Source organism: Ranitomeya variabilis, chromosome 2, assembly GCF_051348905.1.
Source record: "Ranitomeya variabilis isolate aRanVar5 chromosome 2, aRanVar5.hap1, whole genome shotgun sequence".
NCBI classification, from domain to species: Eukaryota; Metazoa; Chordata; class Amphibia; order Anura; family Dendrobatidae; genus Ranitomeya; species Ranitomeya variabilis.
The window spans coordinates 167692720-167700209 of record NC_135233.1 but is presented as its reverse complement, the minus strand read 5'-3'; the positions used below and the strand labels follow the sequence as shown (position 1 = coordinate 167700209).

The 7490-nt window shown below is 43.4% G+C and overlaps 1 pseudogene; it reads right to left on the bottom strand.

Annotated features, from left to right (window-relative positions):
• Window positions 1–3804: 3804 nt before the first annotated feature.
• Window positions 3805–4221, bottom strand: LOC143810884 (18S ribosomal RNA; annotated as a pseudogene).
• Between the last annotated feature and the right edge of the window lie 3269 nt (window positions 4222–7490).

Genomic DNA, 7490 nt, shown 5'->3' with positions numbered 1-7490 from the left:
GAATTTCCTGGATTTCTTTTGGGAGGCGAGGAACAATTTTGCTTTTCCAGAGCCTTTGTACTTCCAGTAACGCGGAAGCCCCTATTTCCATTGACAGGTGATGAACCTTAGAGAGGACTTGCTTTTTTTGTGGATTGATTTGATGCTATTGTTATGAACATTTTACATAACATTTGGGATTGCATTTACCTGGCCCTTTACGCTGAGAACTTACATTTGGGTTTCCATGTAAGTCTCATGACGTGATTCAGATGAAACCCCCAAGGGTTCGTTTCTTGACAGTGAGGCAACAGAATTACTCTGGACTCTGTCTGGCCTCTTTTCAGCATTGTCCTTCTTTTCAGAGGTGAACAAAACTCTGGCTGATGGCACTTTTATGCACGCCTAAAAATACGGACACCACCAGATCAAAGGCCAGACAGCGCACACAGTTTCTCTGTCTGCCTCATCATAGTGAATCTTCCACCAGAATTCTGTGTGAATCACATATTTCAGAGATTTACACTGAAACCCTGATGTAAGCTCTCAGCGCAGAGTGCAGGATAAATGTGAGCCAATGCTTACTGTGATCTTTGGGAGGCAGAATGAACAAATCAACAGTGGGTGAAGAATTGATTTTATTTTTTTTTTACACCATTCCTCATGTGGTATAAGTAATTAGATTACTTTATTCTTCATGTTGATGTGATTACAGCGATACCAGATTTATATAGTTTTTTTATGTTTGGCTGCTTTCACACACTAAAAAGATTCTTTATATAGGAAAATCAAGTTCTTGCATCACCATATTTTGAGAGCTACAATTTTTCCATATTAATGCTGACAGTCATGTGAGTGCTTGTTTTTTGCAGGACGAGTTGATGTTTTTATTGGTTCCATTTTCGGGCACATTACTTTTTTATTGCTTTCTACTCCAATTTTTGGAAGACAGAATGAAAAAACAACAATGCAGGAATTGTTTTTTGGGGATTTCTTATATGTCATTCTGAATGTGGTAAAATTGATAAGGCAACTTTATTCTTCAGGTCGGTACGATTAGAATGATACCACATTTATACAATTTTTTGTGTTTTGACGCTTTCACTCAATAAAAACTATTTAAATGAAAAAATAATTATTTTTGCATCTCTTTATTCTGAGAGGTATAACTTTTTAATTTTTCTATTGATTGAGCTATTTGGCAGCTTGATTTTTGCAGGAAAATATTACGTTTTTATGCATTTTATTTTTATTTTCATTTGTGTTTTTGATCGCGTTTTATTCCACTTGTTGTTTGTCGGTATGATGAAAATGCATCATTTAATGCCTTTTTTTAATTATATTTTTTATGGTGTGAACTGAAGGGGTTAACTAGTGAGACACTTCTATAGGTCAGGTCGTTTCGGACTTGGCGATAACAACCATGTGTGCTATTTTTGTTGATGATTTGTTTTTGTTTAATTAAAATATTTTTTATGGGTACAATGTATTTTTATTTTTTATTATTATTTTGCGATTTTTAAAAGTATATGTTTACAATTTTTATTTTACTTTTTTTTTATTTTTTACTATGCCCCTCTATGGGACTTTCATTTCTGCAGTCTGATTACAGTTCTATTCCATTGCAATGCAACAGTAATGCATTAGAACTGTCATCCCTGCAGACACAAGTTAGTTAGATCATGTAATGCACATGATGACATTGAGTCACTATGGCAACGATCAGGCACCCGATCAGAGTGTAGAGGGGGCTTCCTCCCTCTGCATTCTTTCTAAATGCTGTGATTGCTAACAATTGCAGCATTTAGGGGGTTAAAGTCCCGAGAGAAGTTGTAGGTACCGCTCTTGCACTGAGTACCAGCTGTCAGAATTAGCTGATACCCGGCAGCCTCTGTACACCCTGATACACAGCCTCTGTGCACGTAAAATCACCATGGTGTATCCAAAAGTCCAACGTCGATAAGTACCTAGCAACCAGGATGTATGGATACGTCCAACATCGAGAAGGGGATAATGACCATTCAAATTTTTACTGTACCATCCATGTGTACATGGTAATTGTGAGAGAGTGCCTCATCTTCCAAATATTTTCAAATCCAATCCACTTCACCATCTTTCTAAATTTGTACCAATTTTTTTTTCAGAGGCCATGTCAAGTTCTTGCTTTTTTATATCTTTTTTGTTTCTTGTTGTCTCAAGTCAGTATCATCTGCTGGAAATCAGTAGTCATTCTGGTCACATATATCTCCTTCACAGCCCATATCTTGATAGCTTTTTTCCATTCATTTATTGATAGATTCATGCATTTTATGATGATCTGTAGACAAAAATTAATAAAAGCAGGCAAATTAACTCTTTTAACGACTATGTGCAGTTTCAGTGTACCATCCGTGTGTACGCGGAACGTGGTAGAGGGCCTCATCTTCCACACTTTATTGAAATCCAGTCCACTTCACAATCATTTTAAATTCTATACAAATTTTTTTCAGAGACCAAATCTAGTTGTTGCTTTTTGCAATCTTGCTCAGTTTTAGTTGTCTCATAACAGTATCATCCTCTGTAAATGAGTGTTCATTCTGGTCACATACATCCATGCACTCATTAAAACATTCATGCTTTTTTATGCTGATCTGTAGCCAGAAATTAATGAAAGCAGCCAAAATTAACTCATTTGATGATCATTCGTAGTATAGCGCTCCCACGCAGGGACACTGGCTTACTCACCGTCCTGACCCCTCGATGTGGTCCTCAGTGTGCTTCCTACTTCCTGGATGTGTGGGCGCCACAGCTACCAGTGGCACACCTAGTATGCACGCACGCACACTCTTCCGCTCGCAAAGGGGCAGCACGCGCATTTCATTTAGCTTGTTACTGAGAGGCATTTATTATAATGTGTACACCTACAATATTGCTCCAACCAAAAGCTGGGAAGCATCTTTTATAAAAGTCTCTCTCTTCCATTGAGAGTTTCCAAGTAATGTGTAAAATCATTAGTGAGTAAGATGTACTACTAGTGAATTGTGAAGTCCCCTGATCCTGCTGTGGCCAGTTTCCCGAACCTGTATCCCTGGTCCCGGTGTGGTCAGTGCTGTATCCATAGTCCCCAGGTCCCCGAGTGGCCATTCCTCTATCTGAAGTCCCCTGGTCTTGGTGTGGCCAGTCCTCTTGTCCATAGTCCCTCGATCTTGCAATGGCCAGTCATGTATCCAAAGCCTCCTGGCCCCGGAGCAGCCAGTACCTGAACCTCATCCCCTGGTCATTGAGCAGCCAGTGACTGAATATTATCCCCCATTCCATGTGCTGCTAAACCCTGATCCAATATCCTAGACCAGCGTGTCTGAACAGAGCCTGAATCTGTGTCAGTAACCATTTTGTGGAAGTGTTAGAACATGCTAGTCTGAACAAACAACCAATATATATATAACAACCTGTATATACTGTATTCCATATGTATTTGCAGTTGTCCAAACATGGTCCTATTCTGTCTTAGTTAATATTATGATCATAAAAAAGCGACAGAGCAATAAGACAGATTATGTGTTCCATTGACTATTTATGAACAAACAACCAGTCTTAATCAGTGTCAGTGCACCTGACCCCCTGCCGAGATCTGCTTAGGAGTGGTGGTTTCCTGCAGCTCAGTTTGTCTCCACCATCAAAAGCTTCAGTGAACACAAGACAGCCGCTTAGCTATGCCCATTCCTGGGTAGGCCTGGTCTTGTGGCACAGTGGGTCTACAAATCCGCATGTGCCGCAATTGGGCGTAACACGTAGTTTTACTGTACCATCGATGTGAACATGGTAGTCATAGGAGACTCTAGTGTATGCTACTGGTGCTGGAATTACTGCAGCTGCTGGCACCAGACTTGCCCACCAACAGACCATCATTAAAGTACTTATTCTAATTGCAGAGCCTCTAAAGAGTCTTGTATGGATATCTTGCCTTACTGCATCACTTGTTTGGGAGTGGGTAAAATGCCTGCTTGCTGCCTTCTTTGGATATAGTAGCCATTTCTCCCTTTCTTCCCTTTCTGGAATTAATCCCTGATTCTCCATTACCCGTGGTCACCATGGAAAGGAGCCCATACGGCACGGGCGTGTTGGAAGGGAGAGTGTGAAAACACCCCTTGCACGAGGAGGATGAGGTGACTGGCCTCCAGAGGACAAGAGAACACCACAGCCACCCTGCTTCATCACCCACCTCACTCAAAGCAATGCACAGGGTTACTCAGGAGAGGGGCAAGGGTCTGGGGGCCACAACCCTGCAGTAGATAGGCACCAGTATTTGGAAAGGGGGGCTAGCTATGAGGGTCCACGGTACCTCTGGCTCAGGCTGGGTAAATGTAGTGGCTGGGCCAGAGGCGGAATACGTTTTGGTGCATGTCGTACCACCACCAATGTGTGTGCTGTGTTGCTCTGCTTTGAGTACTCCACAAACATAGCAATTACTATTCCACTTCTATGCTTCCTTGAAAAAAGCGTCAGGCGGTGATGGATAAAGTGGTGGCACAGGAGGAAGAGGAGAATGAACAGAGACCATTCACACCATTATCGGGCCAGTCATCCACACATGGCTCAGTGGTTAGGTTTCTGTACCAACAGCAAGCGAGCAATTTTGGTGGAAGAGGAGGAAGAACCATGTTCACAGCAGAGTGACACTCAAAGTAGCTCATATGCATCACTGGAGCGTGGCTGGGGGATTCTGAGGACCCAACGATACATCTCCCACTGAAGACGGCTTATCATTGCCTCTGGGCAGCATGGCACACATGAGCCAATACATGCTGCTGTGCCTGCACAGTGACATGTGAGTTGCCCTTATTGTTACAGTGCTGATTACTGTGTGGCCAACCTGCTGGATCCCCGCTACGAGGACAACTGTCATGGTTAGGACATGGTTAATGTCCTGTTCTCTTAGCGTTAATATGGTTGGCCAATGGCCTCTCTTCCAAGATGGAAGGGGTATTTATACTCGCTCTCAGCTGAGGTTCCTTGTCAGCTATACCTTCTGTTTTGGTTTGTGTGTCTGACTCCTTGAGTGTATGTTCAGTCTGCACTGTGTTTACTTTGCTTTCCGTGCGATTCTCTGTTTGCTATTCCGGATTCCTGACTTCTGGCTTTGCTTCTGACTATCCTCTGCTTTGTGCCTTTTGTACTTCGTGATATTCTTGCCTAGATCTCTGTTTGGTATTTCTCTATGTATTTATCCCTTCTCTGTTCCCTGGTGTCTGGCTCTGCCCCCTGACCTCCTCCCACTCTGTCACATGTCTAAGATACAGTCTTATTATCAGATCACTCTGTCACATGTCTAAAGGTCCTGTGGGTGATCAGATTAGTACCTGTGGCTGCTGTGTGCAGCTCTCTAAGCAGCATTAATACCCGGGAGCTGTGACAACAACATTCCATCCTTACTTCCATCACTGGAGCTGGATTGGAAATGTGGGAATAGAAGTAAACGCTGGTAGACGCATTACTTACATTGTTCCCACCTGACAGTGGGAGCTCAGGGGAAGCACAAGGCAGAGGAGGAGGCAGTCACTAATGCAGCTGGGCCACTGGCACCACTTCGAATAGGAGGGTTGGCATGACCGAAATGTGGAAAACCTTCCTCAGCAGGTCACAACATCTGGCACCACCACCTAATATGGTCTGCATTAGCACCTGGCAGTGTTTCAAAAACACGGTGGAAGAGTACGTGCCCCATTTAACTTCTGGATCTCCAAATTAGACACATAGGCATGTGTAATGTTCTTGTGAAGGCCAGGGAAGTGGGGTCAGCTGTGATGATGCTTATTGTGAAAGGGGGATCCTGCAAGTGTAAGGAGGAAGACTGAGCGGCGGGTACCTGCATCATGCCAGGTCCAGAACTGCTGAGGCTGCGTCCCATGTTGCCCGGGGAAAAGTATAGGGGACCGGACAGGCCCCATGAGTGAGCTGCTGAAAAAGCAGCATCAGTGACTAGTGGTGATGTCATCAAGGTTACCGCAGGTAACTGAAGCTGCACTGTGTGCCAGGCCAATGAACTGTGGTGACCTCAATGATATCACTGCTAGCACCATGAGAAAAAGTCTCATGGAGCAGCACTAAGCTAACTGAGTTCACTGCAGTTCACAGTCTGAAATTTCTCCATTATTAATCTGTAGGCTTGATGTCACCTGACAATACAAATGTGACATAAACCCCACCAATATTACCCCACTTGCCACCGCAACAGGGCAAATGGGGTGTCAGGCAAAGCACCAAAATTGACGCATTTAATAAATGTGCCTTTTCTGCGGAGGCTGCGGGATACTATTTTTAGGCTGCGGTCGGCCAATATCCGCCCCTTACCAACCTGAAAATACCAGCCCCCAGCTGTCTGCTTTAGCTTGGCTGGCTATAAAAATTGGGGGGACCCCATGACATTTTTTTTTAAATGATCTATTTAAATCACTTAAAAAAATGGTGTACACCTGTATTCTTGATAACCAGCCATGAAAAAACTGACAGCTGAGGGTTGCAGCTCGCAGCTGTCAATTTTTTTACCATGCTAATTATGAAAAATAAAGGGGAACCCATGCCATTTCTTTTATCATTATCTATTTATTTATTTATAGCGCAAGCACCAGCTGATGATTACTCCCATGAGCCGGCACCTTCTCTCACTGTTTTCAGCAACAGCAGGCATAGGCTGATGGAAGTAGTACTCCCAATAGCCAACGCCTGTGACTGGTGGTAAACTTTTTACTGCTGATCACAGCTTCTGGCTCAGAACTTCAGTGCTCTGACCAGTGGCAATAATCTTACCGCCGATCAGAGCTGCCGGAGTTTCTCACGCTGTCATGGAGATGACGGCATGGATAAAACCCGATGTTCAGGGTACCAAACCCAAACAGTAACAAGGACTTCCTGAAGCAGCCCATGTTTGGGTTCCGAGCCCAAACAGTATATGTTTTGTATGGACCCCGAACTTTACTATTCGGGTTCGCCCATCTCTTGTGGTGATGTCACTGAGAAGAGGAGCAGAACACCATTGGACATCTGAGAAGGCTGTCAGAGGTGAGTATATTAACACACACACTACACCACATACACATATGCACAGAGTTAGTGAAAAGAAAATTTCATAGTGCTTCTATAACACACAACACATAGACACATTACATAAAACATACAGTATACACAGATTAAGGGCTCCTTTTCACTTGCGAACATATGTCCGAGTCTCGCAGATTAAAACCCTCCTCTGGCGCCGACACTCCAGAGCGGAGCATGCGGCCGCATAACAATACATGGAGCTGCACGCTCTGCTCCGAAGTGCCGGCGCCAGGGGAGGGTTTTAACCGGCGAGACTCGGATGTATGTCTCGCAAGTGAAAAGGAGCCCTTAGTGAAAAAAAAGTCTCTGTTGAAAAGGAACGTGCTGAAAGCTCTTACTGAAATGACAAAAACACAAAAAGTGTCTAAAAAAGTAAATGTCTAGTGTAAATATTGTAAAATTACCAATTTGTTTTAGAATAATGATCATAATAT